This window comes from Protopterus annectens, chromosome 2.part0 (genome assembly GCF_019279795.1).
Source record: "Protopterus annectens isolate FY-2018-M chromosome 2.part0, PAN1.0, whole genome shotgun sequence".
Classification (NCBI taxonomy): domain Eukaryota; kingdom Metazoa; phylum Chordata; order Ceratodontiformes; family Protopteridae; genus Protopterus; species Protopterus annectens.
In genome coordinates this window covers 855936156-855955191 of record NC_056728.1, presented here as the reverse complement: position 1 = coordinate 855955191, position 19036 = coordinate 855936156, and positions in this window count along the sequence as shown.

Below are 19036 nucleotides of genomic sequence, written 5' to 3'. Positions count from 1 at the left end.
CCACCTAATCATGAAGGGATTCACATCTAGATTAGGGGAGGTCATCATGCCTCTTTGCTCATCCATCATCAGGCCCATAATCGAGTACAATGCCCCTTTTGGGATATACCTTACCAAACACCTGCAGCAACTGGAAAGACCCCAAAAGTACCTCACCAAGAGGATCAAAGGGCTCAAACAGATGCCATATGCTGCCCGGTTAAAGAAACTCCAGCTCTACTCAGTGGCATGCTGCCTGCTCAGAGGTGACCTGTGCCTGACGTATAAGGCCATGTCCAACCCGGAATTATGGGACATGCTGCACCTCAAAAAATCCAAATCTCATCGAGCTACACGCTCGAGAGACTTGAACCTCAGCACTGAAATAAATAGGACATGCTGGAGGGACAGATTCATAACCCAGAGGCTCCCTTCACTCTGAAATAAAATCCCAGTCCAGGTTAGGCAGATTCCCTCATTGACTCTCTTCAAGAGGAATCTTGATGAGTGGATAGGAGATCGTAGGTTTATCTTGGGTATCACTTCTGTGTCACTGTTAGACAGAGGCATAATATACTAACCTCGAAAAAGGGCATAGCAAAATTAATTTAAAATGGGTGGCGAAAGCCAAACACACTCTGGCTAGGCTTATAAATGCCCTAGGGCAGATAGCCTAGTATGAACCTATGAACCTATGAACCTATGAAAATACTAGACCGCTCACCCTTCTTTTGGTAGAGTCTGCTCCTAGGTGACCATGATGCAAGATAGTAATGTACTCTTGTTGCAAGGACTTTGGACAAGTTACTTTCAGACCTTTCATAATGATACCATTGTTGGACAAAAATCTCATCTCTGTATGAAAAATAAGGTTGCACTTCTTGAGGTAAACTAGTTTGCTTTGACGGCCATCCTTGTTGAATAAAGTAGTTGAGCCTCTGTAAAACTGGATCTGTGTCTGTATGATCTCTCAGCTCATCAAGACATGTGGAAGTAAAATTTCTCACTTCCATGACTTCAAAATCAAGATTCTCATTCTTGTGCTGGTCAGTGGTGTTTCTGGGCAATCTGGACAATATATCAGCAAGATAAAGAAGTTTGCCTTTCTTGTAGACAAGAGTGAAATTATACTTTTGTAATCTCAACATCATATGTGGCAATCTGGCTGGAGCTGTATGCATAGGCTTCCTTAAAATAGTAACTAGAGGTTGGTGGTCTGTTTTGATCTGGATAGGTCTACCATAAACATGATCATGGAACTCTGAACATGCAAACACAATTGCCAAAAAAGGTCTATATTAGATGATCAAACTTTCAAAAGTTCGACTGTCATATGGTTGACACCATATGATCGAATTTTTGAAAGTTTGAACGTTTTAGCGGACATCTCCATACAGAGTGGAATGGGAAGATTTCCCTTTTCTGCACTGTAGTGCAATCTCGGAGTTGGTATATTTAAACAGGGGGGTATGGGGGTGCAGGGGGCTTGCCCCCCTGCTTAAAACATTCAGGTAGGTTATTTGTGTAGTTTATTTTTTTTTATTAGATTTTCGAACTTTTAAAAGTTCGATCATATAGTGTCGACCATATGACAGTCGAACTTTTGAAAGTTCGACTGTCTAATATAGATTTTTGCCAAAAGCTCTTTCTCTGTCTGAGCATACTGCATTTCAGTTTGGATAAGACTTCCTGATGCATAGGCAACAGGTTGTCCCTCTTGTAGAATGACTGCACCTAGACCAAATCTCGAAGCTTCACATGAAAGAGTGACTGGCTTATGAACATCATAGTATCTGAGAGTTGGTGGACTGGCAATTCTGTTTCAGGACATCAAATGCTCTTTGGTGCTGTTCTAACCAAGACCAGGTTACATCTCTATATGTCAGCTCACTGCTCACTGAGGGGTGCTGATGTTTGACTCAAGTCTGGAATGAACTTGCCTAGATAATAAACCATGCCAAGAAACTGTTGCAGGGCTTGAACATTGTCTGAAGCTGGCATCTCGAGAATGGCCATTTGCTTGGAAGGGTCTGGTCATAGGCCTGAACTGGTAAATAAATGACCAACATAAGTAACTTCTCGTAGCCTGAATTTACATTTCTGTGGACTGAGCTTAAGATTCACTTGACGTGCCCTTTCCAGACCTTTTCTGAGGTTTCTGTCATGCTCAGCTTCACCATTACCTCCTATTAGTATATGTCCTCTACTATAATAGCACAAGGATACTCAGAAAAAAAATTGCTCCAGTGCACGTTGAAATACTTCACTTGCAGAATTTATCCCAAATGGCATTCTCAAAAATCTGTACCTTCCAAAAGGAGTACTGAAAGTAGTTAGCAATGAGGATTTCTTGTTAAGCAAAATTTGCCAAAATAAACTCTTTGCATTTAAGACAGAAAAAAACAGCAGCATTTGGCATAAGAGCAGCAACTTCTTCAACTATACACATTGGATGATGACGTCTTTTTAGTGCTTTGTTTAAATCTCATGGATCGTACATATTCTGATGTCATCTGAGCTTTTCCTATGAGCTACCACCATGGAAGATACCCACTTGGTTCATCTACTGAACAAATCACACCTTGTTGCATGATTTGTATGTATTTCAGCTTTGACTCTTTGTTCTGCATAGCTATTGGAACTTTCTGGGCTGGTCTGATAACTGGAGTGACATCTGGGTCTAATTTCATGGAGTACACAACTGGAGGCTTGCCTAGTTTGTCTTTGGATGGATACAAAACCTTACTGCATTTTACCACATGGAGTACGTTCTGAGTTACATGTGATCCTAGCTTGTCTTTGAAAAGATCAGCACAGGCAGAAAAATTATGTTGGGCAAAATTAAAGCAGTGGTCTTTCAAGCTAACATGAGGGACTTCCTTATTAAATGAAAGCAGTGCCATTTTCAAACTGTCTCTGAGCCCTAATAATGATGGCATGTGCCTTTTGACCACATAAAATAACAAGTTGTAACTTCTCCCAGCACAGTAACATGAAAGCACTACTGAGCCTTCAGTTTGAATTTCTTCACCTCCATAAGCAACAAGCTTTGCATACTTTGCCAAATCAAGCTTTTCGCCACTACATACTCTAGCAAATGTTTCTGCTGACATAACATTGCACTTGGAACCTGTGTCAACTTTGAGGTCTATGGGTTTTCCATTTATCCGAACAGTACAAAATACTTCATTATTTGTCCATAAATTTACTGCACTGACTGTTTCAATAACCACTGACACACCATCAACATAAAAAGTACGTGACATAGGGTCACAGCTTTCTAAATGATCAACTCATTTCTTGAAATGTTCCCTTTTAATAAAAGAATGTGTGCCTTTTGATTTACAAAACCTCTTGAAATTATTCCACTTATTGCATTTGTGCATCTGCTTCTTCTTCTTTCAGCTGCTTCTGTTAGGGGTCGCCACAGCAGATCATCTGTTTCCATTTCTTCCTGTCCTCTGCATCTTGCTCTGTCACACCAACCACCTGCATGTCCTCTCTCACCACATCCATAAAACGTATCTTAGGCCTTCCTCTTTTCCTCTTACCTAGCAGCTCCATCCTTAGCATCCTTTTACCAATATACCCAGCATCCCTCCTCAGCACATGTCCAAACCAATGCCATCTCGCCTCTCTGACTTTGTCTCCAAACTATCCAACCTGAGCTCACCCTCTAATATACTGATTCCTAATCCTGTCCATCCTTGTCACACCCAATGAAAATCTTAATATATTTAACTCTGTCACCTCCAGCTCTGACTCCTGCCTTTTTGTCAATGCAACCATATCCAACCCATATAACATAGCTGGTCTCACTACCCTCTTGTAGGCCTTCCCTTTCACTGTTACTGGTACCCGTCTGTCACAAATCACTCCTGACACTCTTCTCTTACCACTCCACCCTGTCTGTACTTTCTTCTTCACCTCTCTTCCACACTCACCATTACTCTGAACTGTTGATCCCAAGTATTTAAATTCATCCACCTTCACCAGCTCTACTCCCTGCATCCTCACATTCCTCCATCCTCTTTCTCATTCACACACATACATTCTGTGTTAGTCCTGCTGACCTTCATTCCTCTCCTCTCTAGAGCATATCTCCACTTATCCAGGGTCTCCTCAACCTGTTGCTTACTCTCATTGCAGATCACAATGTCATTGCCAAACATCATATTCCACGGGGACTCTTGTCTGATCTCGTCTGTCAACCTGTCCATCACCACTGCAAATAAGAAATGGCTCAGACCTGATCTTTGATGTAATCCCACCTCCACCTTAAATGCATCCATCACTCCTACTGCAGACCTCACCACTATCACACTACCCTCAAACATATCCTGTACCACTCTTACATACTTCTCTGCCACTCCCGACTTCCTCATACAATACCACAACTCCTCTCTAGGCACCCTGTCATATGCTTTCTTTAAGTTCACAAAGACACAATGCAACCCTTTCTGACTTTCTCTATACTTCTCAATCAACACCCTCAGAGCAAACATCACATCTGTAGTGCTGTTTTCTGGTATGAAACCATATTGCTGCTCACTAATCATTCTTTCTTAACCTAGCTTCCACTACTCTTTCCCATAACTTCATGCTGTGACTGATCAGTTTTATCTCTCTGTAGTTACTACAGCTCTGCACATTGCTCTTATTCATAATATTTGGTACTAAAACACTTCTTTTCCACTCCTCAGGCATCCTCCCACTTTCCAAGATTTCATTAAACAATCTGATTAAAAACCCTACTGCCATCTCTTCTAAACACCTTCATGCTTCCACTGGTATGTCATCTGGACCAACAGCCTTTCCAGTCTTTATCCTCCTTATAGCTGTCCTTACTTCCTCCTTGCTAATCCACTGCACTTCCTGATTCAGTATATCCACATTATCCAACCTTCTCTCTTTCTCATTCTCTTCATTCATCAGCCCCTCAAAGCACTCTTTCCATCTGCTCAATACACTCTCCTCACTTGTAAGTATGTTTTCCTCATTTTCCTTTATCACCCTTACCTACTGCACATCTTTCACAACTATGTCCCTCTGTCTACCCAATCAGTACAGGTCCTTTTTCTCCCTCCTTTGTGTCCAACCTTTGATACAACTCTCCATATGCCTTATCCTTAGCCTTCGCCACCTCTCTGCCGTATGCCTTATCTCCTTATACTCCTGTGTACTTTCTTCATCTCTCTGACAATCCCAATTCATCTTCACCAACCTCTTTCTCTGTATACTGTCCTGTACTTCCTCATACCACCACCAGGTCTCCTTGTCCTCTTTCCTCTGTCTAGATGTCACACCAAGAACCTTTCTAGTTGTCTCCCTTACCAGCTCTGCTGTAGTTACCCAGCTATTTGGTAATTCTTCACTGCCACCCAGTGCCTGTCTTAACTGTTCCCTGAACTCCATCTCACAATCACCCTTTTTCAACTTCCACCATTTGATCCTTGGTACTGCCCTTACACTCCTCCCTCTCTTGATCACCAATGTCATTCTACAGACTACCTTCCTATGCTGCCTAACTATGCTTTCCCCTGTCACCACTTTACAGTCTCCACTCTCCTTCAAACCGGTCCTCCTGCATAGGATATAATCCACTAAAAAGGAAAAATGTTTAACCTGCTGAGCAAAAGCTAAACATTTTTCCTTTTTAGATTCATAATTTCCACCACAAATACAACAGTTGGCAGTGAAACTAGGTTGGGGCCCATGCTTTGAGCTTGCTGACTCACTCTTATGCTTCACTGAAACTGTGAACTCGGGAACTTGTTGGAAAGCTCTGCAGTTTATCAGTGCATGATGCAGGGGCTTCAGTTGTTGCCACGTGCATGGGCCTGTTTCTTTTAACCATTTGCTGAAAACTATAATAATGAGCTCTAGACATTACTGGAAGCATGCATTTCTCATTTGTAAGCATATTTGTCTGCTTTTCTGTGAGTTCATATAGCTGACAAATCTCAATGGCCTTATTCAAAGTTAAATCACTGTCACAAAGCAAAATCTTTCTCACAGCATCATCTGTAATACCATACACAAGTATGTCTTTTATCAACTCATCCCTTAAATCACCAAAGCTTCATGTTTTAGCCTTATTTCTCAAATTAGTTATATATGCTGATGAAAATAGAGTAAAAACCACACTGAATCCAAAAATAAAAGTTAGTGCTTTCGTTTACTGTAATTAGCAAACTTCATCAGACAAATCAAAAAAAATACAAACACCCTTAAATAAGCTTTCAAGTCATGACATCATTACTTAATTAAATAAATCAAGCCTCAATTTAAAGTGCTAAAGCACTTACATAATACAGTACAGGTATATGCAATCTATTAGAAAAGCTATTTAAACAATAAAACACTAAAAAGCATCAAATGATACATATATTATACAAATGTATGAAAACATATAAAGATATATAAATATATTTTTATCTAATCAGAGCCCTCAATTTAAGGATACTTTTGATAGAGACAGAATCATTCAAGCCCGGGGGGACTAAGGCATTCAATTTCAGTTGCCAAATGAGTTCTTTTTCATCTAACTTCCATTCTATCGGCACACCCTTAATATTGCCAAATATTTTTTCAATGGCAAAAAACCTAAACTCATGCTTAGGAAAAAAATGAATGTATCTAGCCAAGGCATTATTCAAATTCATTTTTTCAATTGCACACATATGTTCATAAATTCTATTTTTGAGGGGTCTTTCTGTTCTGCCCACATAAAAAGCAGGGCAATTCATACAAGAACTCAAATAAACAACCCTTCTAGTATTATAATTGAATTTGCCTTTGATGTAATATTTTTTGCCATTTATGACAAAAAAGTTGACAACATTAATATATTTGCACCAACGGCAAGCCTCACATTTAAACATGCCACAATATGGTAAGTGGCATTTTAAAGTTCCATTTTCAAGAAAGGTCTTCAAATTTCTTCCTTTCCTAAATACCACAAAAGGAGAATCTCCCACACTATTTCTAATTGAATTGTCATCCAAAAGAAAAAAAAACAATTCTTAGAAATGATTGCTGTAAGTAAAGGGGCATCAACAGAAAAAGTGGTAATGAAACTCAATTTAGCTATATCAGCATCAAAGGAAGCATACAATTGGTTAGAGTCAGGTACTATACTGTTAGGACCTGTTGTTTGTTCATAACACTTGTTTCCCAAATAGTCAATATTAATATTCAAATGAGCTTCTACTAAATCAACAGTGTTATGACCATCACTACAGGCCAAAAAACATTTGATCTTTTAGAATGGACTTCATCAATAAGGTCATCCACTAATTTACTGGGATATCCTCGTTTAAGAAACATTTCCCTCAATAAATTGCATTCATCGAAAAAATCACATTCTAAAGAAACCATTCTTGCAGCCCGAACAAGTTGGCCCTTAACAACCCCTCTCTTCTGGGGGAAAGGATGGCAACTGGAATAATGAAGGAATGCATTTGAATAAGTGGGCTTTCTAAAAATCTTCGAAATATACTTATTCAACAAAAGATCTTTAATCAATTCAACGTCAAGGAAAGAAATTCTATCAGTTTTGAATTCCCAAGTCAATTCTAAAAAATGTGTAAATTTGGTGATAAATCAAAAAGTAGTTGTTATTAAGCACAAGCTCCAACAAATAAATCACTAAATCAATACAGGAGCCATGACTTGAAAGCTTATTTAAGGGTGTTTGTATTTTTCTTGATTTGTCTGATGAAGTTTGCTAATTACAGTAAACGAAAGCGCTAACTTTTATTTTTGGATTCAATGTGTTTTTACTCTATTTTCATCAGTTTTCAGTTTGTGTTTTTAATTGGTTTGTTCGTTTGTAGAGTTCATGGAGGAAACTACTGCACTTGGGTCCCAAGCATTATTTAACACCGTTGATTCTTTGTCTAATACTGACTCCGGTGCTATTGGAAAACTGACTGCATTGATTGAAATACTTTTGCAATCAGTAGATACTCTTGCTAGTCAAGTTGCGATTACCTTGCCTCGTGGAACCGGAAGTGTGGTGAATCTGACTATCCCTAGGATGCAAGCTAATGCCTTTGGATCACAGGATTGATGTAACTTGTCTCCTGGGACTTCTTCATCTTCTTTGCCTTGTTCTGGATTTCAGACTTCACCTGTTACTGGAAATACGTCGAGTGGGTATACCCAAGACAATGACAATACTGGTGGAACAGTAAGTACTTCGTTTGCCATTCCTAATCTGGAGGAATGGTTTAAGGATCCAGTTTGTTTTATTAATGTGGGTTCACAAGCTGACAACTCAAAGAATACTGTTACTGCAGAGAATAATTTAATTAACAATTTAAAAACTTTTGATATTAAACTGTTCCGATTTAAAAAGTTACTAATTGAAATGCAGTATTTATCTGAATGCATTAACAGGCAGCAGGTCCTGAAGGGGCTTAGACAATGGCGCTTCCCTACTGGCCTTATTCCCAATTCACCATTCCATAAAGAACTGTTAAACCTTTTTGATCAACAAGGGATTGATTTTATGGATTTACTGATCAAAGACTACAGTGCTCAGATGGACATTCTGAAAATTGAACTGGAGGAATTGGATTCGAGCATCCACTCAGATAAAGACTTTTTGCATTATAAATATGACTTTTTACATATTTTTTCAAGTATTGAGAACACATTGTCTAAAATTAAGGAGAATAAAATTAAGAAACTTAATAGGGATCATTTAGCCTATGGGAAAGGTGTAGCATATCCCTTACCTCCTTCTAATTTGAATGTGAATGTTAATACAGGATTAAATGGGTGTTTGATTGATTCTTGTGGTAATCTCAACAATGTTGATAACAATGGGAGTTTAATAAGTGGTGTTATGCCTAATGATGTGTCCCCTGTAAGAAGAAGTGAGAGGCTTGCCAATAGACACAGTAGTAATAGTGTGAACAACAATGGTAACATTAACACTGAAGGTATGGCTCCATCTCAGGGTTTTCAGGGCGGCAAGAAAGTAAATTCTGGTGGGCAATAAAATCGACCACAACAACAGCAATTTGGGAAGAAGAAAGCTCAGGACAGGAGGAGGAGGTAGTTACGACTGCTGGTTCTGTAAGTGGTTCAGGTCCTGTTAGTACTCATTTAAAAACTGTTCAAATTTTATTGAACAGTACATATGACTTTAAGATTTACAATTATTCCACATTTGTACCTGCCCCTTTACTCATTGATGTCCTTGCTAAAGGTTTAACATTTGTCCCCTCTATTAGAGGGGACTTGGCTAGAACTCTTAATGATCTTAAGACTTTTACCAGGAAATTGAATTTGAATGTTCTTTTTGGTAATAATTCTAGTCTTACTAAAGACTTTAGAGTTGCTAGTGTCTTTAATCCTGTTCTACACCCTTCTATATTATTGTTTGAAAAAATTGTAAGAATGATTTTAGGACAATTTTGAATAACAGGGTGTCATATGAAACAGAGTTCTTTAACCTGTCTCGTTTAGAAGGGGATGCATTGAAAGATCTGAGTTTTGCTGACATTCGTGTTATTAAACCTGATAAGGGGGGTGGGTTGGTTTTTATGAATAATGAGGTTTATAACAACAGTATGTGTACACTTTTGGAAAATGAGGCCTATGTTAACGTTTCTCTTAATGAAATTAATGGAGCATACCAATGAATTAAGGGCTTTATTCACGATTTATTCATTGATGGATGTATTGATGTGGATTTATTTAATTTTCTTTCCATCTCCCACCCACTTACCCCCATGATGTTTGGTTTACCTAAAATCCATAAAAATTTGGACAAACCCCCTTTCTGCCCCATTATTGATGGGAGACAATCCATTACATATGGATGTGCAAAATTTGTGGACATTAAGCTTAAGGAAGCTTTGAGAAATGAAACCCAGATCTGTAAAGATTCGTGGGCATTTTTAAGGGCAATGAGCGATCTTCCTTTCTCTGAGAACCTTAACTTTTTCACAATCGATGTCCATGATTTATATACGGTTATTCCTCAGGACACCGGCTGTGAATGGATTCAAGATTTTTTGCTTGAACAACATGTTGAGGGCTCCTGTATTGATTTCATGATTTATTTGTTGGAGCTTGTGCTTAATAACAACTACTTTTTGTTTAATAAAGATTTTTATCTACAGAAATCGGGTGTTGCCATGGGCTCTCCTTGTGGGGCCACTTTTGCCAATACTGTTATGGCCTATTGGGAGAAACAATTCCTTTTTAAGGATCATGTTTTCCAAGAGAGGGTCGCATGGTACACCCATTATTTGGGTGACATTTTCATCCTTTGGAAGGGTGATAAACTTTCAGCCAACTTGTTTGTTGAGCATATCACCAAATTTACAAATTTTTTAGAAATGACTTGGGAAATCAAAACTGATAGAATTTCTTTCCTTGACATTGAATTGATTAAAGATCTTTTGTTGAATAAGTATATTTCGAAGATTTTTAGAAAGCCCACTTATTCAAATGCATTCCTTCATTATTCCAGTTGCCATCCTTTCCCCCAGAAGAGAGGGGTTGTTAAGGGCCAACTTGTTCGGGCTGCAAGAATGGTTTCTTTAGAATGTGATTTTTTGGATGAATGCAATTCATTGAGGGGAAATGTTTCTTAAACGAGGATATCCCAGTAAATTAGTGGATGACCTTATTGATGAAGTCCATTCTAAAAGATCAAATGTTTTTTGGCCTGTAGTGATGGTCATAACACTGTTGATTTAGTAGATGCTCATTTGAATATTAATATTGACTATTTGGGAAACAAGTGTTATGAACAAACAACAGGTCCTAACAGTATAGTACCTGACTCTAACCAATTGTATGCTTCCTTTGATGCTGATATAGCTAAATTGAGTTTCATTACCACTTTTTCTGTTGATGCCCCTTTACTTACATCAATCATTTCTAAGAATTGTTTTTTTTTTTTTGGATGACAACTCGATTAGAAATAGTGTGGGCAATTCTCCTTTTGTGGTATTTAGGAAAGGTAGGAATTTGAAGGCCTTTCTTGAAAATGGAACTTTAAAATGCCACTTACCACATTGTGGCATGTTTAAATGTGAGGCTTGCCGTTGGTGCAAATATATTAATGTTGTCAACTTTTTTGTCATAAATGGCAAAAAATATTACATCAAAGGCAAATTCAATTGTAATACTAGAGGGGTTGTTTATTTGAATTCTTGTATGAATTGCCCTGCTTTTTATGTGGGCAGAACAGAAAGACCCCTCAAAAACAGAATTTATGAACATATGTATGCAATTGAAAAAATGAATTTGAATAATGCCTTGGCTAGATACATTCATTTTTTTCCTAAGCATGAGTTTAGGTTTTTTGCCATTGAAAAAATATTTGACAATATTAGGGGTGGGCCGATAGAATGGAAGTTAGATGAAAAAGAACTCATTTGGCAACTGAAATTGAATGCCTTAGTCCCCCCGGGCTTGAATGATTCTGTCTCTATCAAAAGTATCCTTAAATTGAGGGCTCTGATTAGATAAAAATATATTTATATATCTTTATATGTTTTCATACATTTGTATAATATATGTATCATTTGATGCTTTTTAGTGTTTTATTGTTTAAATAGCTTTTCTAATAGATTGCATATACCTGTACTGTATTATGTAAGTGCTTTAGCACTTTAAATTGAGGCTTGATTTATTTAATTAAGTAATGATGTCATGACTTGAAAGCTTATTTAAGGGTGTTTGTATTTTTCTTGATTTGTCTGATGAAGTTTGCTAATTACAGTAAACAAAAGCGCTGACTTTTATTTTTGGATTCAGTGTGGTTTTTACTCTATTTTCATCAGTTTGCAGTTTGTGTTTTTAATTGATTTGTTCAGTTATATATGCTGCAAAAGTTTCACCAGGCTTTTGATCCCTTGTGTAAAATAAGTGCCTTTCCATTGTAATGTTTGTCTGGGGGTTACACATCTCTCTAAATTTATGTTTTAAGCAATCAGGGTCCTCCCTTGACTCAGCCGGTACAACAATATGACAGTTTATCCTTCTCCTGCAAAGATAGTAAGTGCATACACAAATAAATGCTCCCTTTCAATGTTTTCCAACCCAGCTAAATTAAGTAGAATAAATGCCTTTGTACGGTCATCTTTATCAGAAAATGCAGCCTGTATGAAAATGTCATACTGTTGTTCAAACACTCTCCAGTTCTCTGCAGTATTATTGTCAAACACAAGTGCACTGAGTTTGCGAAATCCGTCTGCCATGCGAACAAAGTATGCACAAACACACTGAAAAATATGGCCCTTGTAATTATGTACGAATAAGCTGTGCTGTGAAAGCTCGTAATAATATTAAAATGCACAATGAACTCTTCAAAATACTGTACTTTGTGTAATATGCTCTGAAATGGCTGTATCTTGTGAAATAACGTTACTGCAATACTGCACAAACATGCGAACAATTCATACACTTCTAATAACGGCTATCTTTAATTAGTACAAAAAATACGTGCTTAGTGAAAATGTGGTCATTTCCTCTTATTTTATTAGTTTTATGCAATTTGGGCTTTATTTCAAACATTTTCAGTAGTGATTTGAATATTTTTTATCAATATCGGACATTTTGGTTTATTTAAATATTGTTTAGAGCATTCTGTATGCTTCATTTCATACTTTGCAAATAAAAAATTATTTGAGCAAGTTTTAACATCTGAAATTCGTTTCTGACCTGTTTTGTGAATTATATGTGCAGTAGGGATGATCCATTCCTGTATATTCCACCAATACCAACCGGATGCCTCTCAGACTCAAATTGGAGAAACTGGAACTCTTTCTGGCAACAAGTTGTTTTAGCCATGCCTCTTCTGACACCATGTCGTTTTAGACATGCCACTTCTGACACCATGTTGCTTGTCCCTCTCTAACATAGATGACAAACAGGTGGGGTAGTTCGTTTAGATACTTTATTACATAGAAACACATCAGGATGGATAGCAGCATCATAAAATATAAGCAAACTGATTGACAGACCTTACAGACATACATGCTTACATTTCAACAGCTTACTACAAAATGGCAGTCAGGTTCACACGTGCTCAGTATTTATGCACTTGTGCAAGCCCTTTGATAGCTTCCTAAAGATGCATACGCACACATTGCTCTACACCACTCTTTCCTATTGCAGTTTTAAATCAAGAGGTTCTCAAACTGTCCCCCCATAGGTACCTCCCACTGCTCTTCTCTTCCATCATCTCTTGTTGGTAAGCACAAAAGTATCTTTTTTGGTGAAGCATTCTCCTTAAACTAAATTAATTTATCTTTCCACTGTATTCTATAATCCTGGAATAGTGAGCACCCACAGTTAACTACAGGTGTAGCCAATTATTCCTAGACAAAATCTCACTCAAAACTGATTCCACTTGCTATTGTAACTAAGTTGGTTACACATTCTTTTTCCTCAACCATTACTAGTTTGCACTGATTTCAGATCTATACACTTCATTGATTCTAATAGCTATCAGTGCAGTTAATAGTCACAAAAATACCTGTCACCATAGATTTTCAGCCTGTTTTAGCCTCATCCTTTGCCAGCCCAACTAGCACTCCATTTTCTGAGGCAGTGTAGCAACTGCATCATGCTTATCGAGAACCCACTTCTTCTAACACTTACTACTTTTAACAGTGAGAAATGCACATTTCTGTCTAAATTGGAGGCTAATCTCTCCATCCTGCCCACTGTTAGTAAACAATACTACATTTCTATAGCACCAAAACATTACTTCTACACGTGGTGGGGTAGTAAAACAATCCTTGCCTCCTAGACACCCTACTAGCTTACCTCAGTCATGTAGCACAAATACTAACTACAAGTCTGTGTCGACATCCACATCAAACCTGCTCTTATTGGGAGTTACCTGCACTGCAGGCCTTTCCTTTTAAATTCCCATAAGTCTGCAGCACATCACAGAAATATCTTAGTCACTGGTGACTCCACTATAAGACATACAGGCACAACACTTAGGTTTGCAAATAAAAGCATAATAGCTGTCTCCCTAGTGCAAAGATTGGAAATGTCACTGGGGCCATTAGGTCCATGCACTGTCCCAGATACAGTTATGAACTTGTAGTTACCTTTGTGGGGGATGAATGATCTTAGGTGTTCCTACCCAGGGAGATGTGCAGAGAGACATTGCTAAGCTCTCTGCTCTTGTCTTTGAACATGGCAAGCAATCTATATCACCAAGAATGATGCCAAAATTCAAGGATAAAATAGATGGCTTCAGTAATTGATTAGTAAATTGGTGTCATTCTAGGGTGCATGGGATGAAATGAGCAGTAGAGCCACCTGCTTTGTCAGGGATGGCCTGCATCTTTAAACCTTCCATTATTGCTAGGGCTAAAACTTTTGCTACCACTATGGTACCTTTATTGAGGCAGAGTTCACCTGATGGACATCTCAAAATAGAAACTCTAATTTGGATAACATCAAGGTAGTATTGGAGAATGCCAGAAGACTACAGAACAATATTTCTTACCCCGAGGTTTTCCTTAACCTCAAAAACATCCGTATTTGTGTAACAACAGACGTCTGCCTACTTTATAGTAATAGTACTTCTTGTATTCCAGAATATAATGTGTGTCATGCATTCAAATCCATAGGCAACTGTGGGAGAGTAAATATATTTATTTATAACACAATTGTCCCTCACAAGATTTTGCATGATACAAATCTGGAATTGGCTAAAGTCTTATTCATGCTTTTAGTTACACTCATTAAAATTAATTGTTATATTCAGCCATGGTCACCCTCTTAAGAACAAGCTTCCTGTAAAAGACCCAAGTCATGTTCTCAGAGGCACAAAACAAGAAGGGCTGTTGCTGAAAAGCTCTTGATTTGAGACCACTATAAAGAAAACAGCTTTCTCAAAAACTGGCCTTGCCTCATGAAATGGCCTCCTCTCAACATTCTTTAGAATAGTTAAAGGTAAAGCTGAAGAACATCTTAAAAATGTTTGTAAATGTTTCCCAAGATGCTGGATATTCAAAAGAGTACTAGTCTGAGAATTCCTCTCATACAGAGAACAGTAACCATACATCCAAAGTTACAAAAGTGATGACTATTGCAAATATTATTAATTTATATTGTAACCAATGTCATTCACTGTTGTAAATGTAAATAACTGTCTAATGAAACTACACTTCCACATACTAACAGAAATTAACTTTTTATAGTGTTCAATATCCATTTTCTACTGTTGGAGTGTTTAATAATTGCTCTGTTGTCCATTAGCATGTTACTATACAACTTCACATTTCATTGTATTACAATCAGCTACACTTAAAATGTTTTTTTTAAATTATGTTCTTGTTCACTGCTCCTTTGAGCCCAGGTCATGGTGGAAGATGTCTTTAGACCAGCCTAGGAATTAAAGGCCTAGTAGTCTCATTAGTATTAACAATTATATCGGTGATCTTATATCCCTGGCTAGACATCAGTTTGGCTTTGTAAAAGGCACATCCTACTTGCTTAACCTGGATGTCATCTTTGAAATGGTTTGTGGATAAGGGGCACACAGTCCACACTGTCTATCAGGACCTTGACAAGACCTCTGATATTATCTCACATGCTGGGAATATTGACAATCTCTAACTCAACAGCAACTTACACAATGTTTGCTGGATTGGTAATTGACTGTCTGAAAAGAACCCACACGATTAAAGTCAGAGTCATTTACTCTATATAGAAAAGTGTCACAGGTGGTGCCCCTCCTTGATGGTGTATACTTCTGTGACATACAACTTGATATTTAGGGACTTTGGCTAACCACATTTGCTGATGATTGCAAATTAGAGGTGGTTATCAAATCCCATTCTGATAGTCTTATTCTCCAGCAAGGGTTGGACCAAGCAAATGCTTGGTAGAGTAATCATGGGTAATCTCAGCACCATGAAATGCAACATAGTTGGTAAATCTGGTATCAGTACTGCTTACCATACAGATAATATTCCACTTAAATTGGACACACTCATCTCCTTTGACCACCATGTCTCCATATTGGTTAGAAAATCCTTCTACTTTGCACAGTTTATTCTTTGTGGTATCTCCTCAAGGTCCATCAAATTTATAGGCCCATTTATTCATGTTTATGAGGCCTATGATTGAGGAAAATGCACCCTTTAGCATGCATCTTGCTAAGCAACTAAACCAGCTTGAGAGACTTTAACATTTCTTCACATTAAAGGTCTCAAATCTCAATATCTTAGCTACTTTGGAAGACTAAATGCCCTTTCCCTCTACTTAGAGAAATACAGACACAAGACTAGTGATCTCTGTTTAGCCTTCTGTGCTCTGAATGATGTTGCATTCTTCATCTTCTTCAAATAAAACCAGTGATAAAGTAAACACCTGTTCTGTAGACCTAATCCTACAGTGCCGCATCAACAACACCAGACAGCATGACAGATACATAACCAACATATCCCCCATTTCTGAAAGTGTCTACCCTTACCTATCAGAGTACTTCTATAGCAAACTTTAAAACACATCTGCATGACTAGATGACTGATTGCAAATATTTGTTGTAGATATGTGCAGAAAGTTTTCTTAAACTTAGTCTCTTAGCAGTATTGGGTGATGTGGCTGAGCTGCTCAGTGGCCTCATTTGGCCATAACCTTAAGAACTTAAATATTATAGCTTTTGCAAATACTATAAAACCCAAACAATACAAATTACTTAAGAAAACTCTGCACTTTGCTTATTTAAAATTAGATATTTGTAGATATTTGTTTCATTGTAGTCTCTGGCTCTCTGCAATTAGTTGCCCAAGTGTGAAAAGAAGTGTAACCATCTGGGTTCATTGAAAGTTATTAATCTGCTTTTGAGATTCTGTGTTAACTCTTAGCCTGGGGGTTTCTGTTTGCATTATAATCTGTGTTGGTCACATTTCTGTGAATCATTTTTGCTCATTATCTGAGCTGTTGGCTGCTGAAATTTGCCCACAAAAATCAACTGGACACACAAGCTGATTTAAGTGTACTTTTCTCTGTGCTTTGCTTATTTAAGATTAGATATTTGTAGATATTTATTTCATTGTGGTCTCTGGCTCTCTGCAGTTAAATTGTCCGCCCCTGCTGTAAATCTGTTTTTGGACACTCCTCCTGGGCCCATCTCATTTGCATGCTCAACTGAGTACAGTGAGATCATATTTTGATTTCAGACACTCCTACCAGTCCCATCTCCTCTGCTGTGTACAGAGAGAGCACTTGGGAAGGACAATCCCTGTAGTATTTTCATCTGTTCTGTCCCCTCCCTCGCCACTAAGAACAAAAAAAAAAAAGAAAACAAACAAACAAACAAAAAAAAAAAATGTTAAAAATATTTATACTTTCTTGAGCTGCTCTTACATAACTGTCTTCTACCTTATTACCTTAATTTGCTGTTCTGTGTACTTTTAAATGCTCAAGTGCTCTTATTCTGCACTTGGTGCCTCTATTTTGTTTTTCATAACTTACTGCTCTATGCAGTTGTTTTTTTGTCGTTTTTAACTTATCTGCATTTATTTAAACTGTATTTGCCTTAATATTGCTACACCCTCAAGTGTGCTACCTTGTACTGCATTTAAAGTGTTTTTGCTACTGTTTTAACTGCTTTTCTGCAAAAAAATAAATAAATAAAAAAGTTCTAAGCTCATTTCCTGCCTTTCCTGTAACTAGTCTAGTCTAGATACAGATTTTCTGTATCCAGGACTGTTTTCTAAGTTTCTGAGCCCCCCAGACCTTTCTGTGTTGGAGGGAAGCCTTCTAGCTTATCAGTGGGAGTGGTAAGTACAAGGTAGACTGTCTACCACAAGAGGACAAGTTTCTGGCCCAGAAATTGTAGTTTATTGGCCATGTGTGCAGTTTTTCCACCCCTTTCAACTTTCTGGTTTAAAAGCCTGGGTTTGCATTTGTTTAGCTCCATGGATCCAGCTTTGGCATCCTGCAGACTACAAGAGCAACATGAAGGAGAAAGAGATACTCTAAGTCCCTCCATTTTGATTTTTTTTCATAATTTACTGCTCTCTGCACTTGTTTTTGCCATTTTTAATCTATCTGCATTTATTTAAACTGTATTTGCTTTAATATTGCTGCACACTCAAGTATGCTAGCTTGTACTGCATTTAAAGTGTTTTGCTACTGTTTTAACTGCTTTTCTGCCAAAAAACCCCAAAAGTTCTAAGCTTGTTTCCTACCTTTTCTGTAACTAGTCTAGTCCAGATACAGACTTGCTGTATCCAGGACTGTTTTGCAAGTTTCTGAGCCCCCCCAGACATTTCTGTGTTGGAGGGAAGCCTTCTAGCTTATCAATGGGAGTGGTAAGCACTAGGTAGCCTATCTACCACAAGAGGAGTGGTTACTGGCCCAGAAATTGTAGTTTGTTGGCTGTTTGGGCAGTTTTTCCATCTCTTTCAACTTTCTGGTATAAAAGGTCATGTTTACATGGGTTTGTACTTGTTTAAGCTCCACGGATCCATCTTTGGCATCATGCAGACTACAATAGCAACAAGAAGGAGAAAAGAGATACTCTAAGTGCCTCCATTTTAATTTTTTCATAATTTACTGCTCTCTGCACTTTGTTTTTTTTGTCATGTTTTAATTTATCTGGATTTATATAAACTGTATTCGCCTTAGTATTGTTACACACTCACATGTGCTAGCTTGTACTACATTTAAAGTGTTTTCGCTACTGTTCTAACTGCTTTTCTGCAAAAAAAAAAGTTCTAAGCTCGTTTCCTACCTTTCCTATAACTAGTCTAGTCCAGATACAGATTTGCTATATCCAGGACTGTTTTGTAAGTTTCTGAGTGCCCAGACCTTGCTGTGTTGGAGGGAAGCCTTCTAGCTTATCAGTGGGAGTGGTAAGCACTAGGTAGCCTATCTACCACAAGAGGAGTGGTTTCTTGTCCAGAAATTGTAGTTTATAGGGTGTTTGGGCATTTTTTCCATCCCTTTCAACTTTCTGCTTTAAAAGCCCATGTTTACGCACTGTGCAGAGCTGCTCAGCTGAGGTAAATTATTACCGGTGCCAGAAAGTCTACTCTTCAATTTTTCC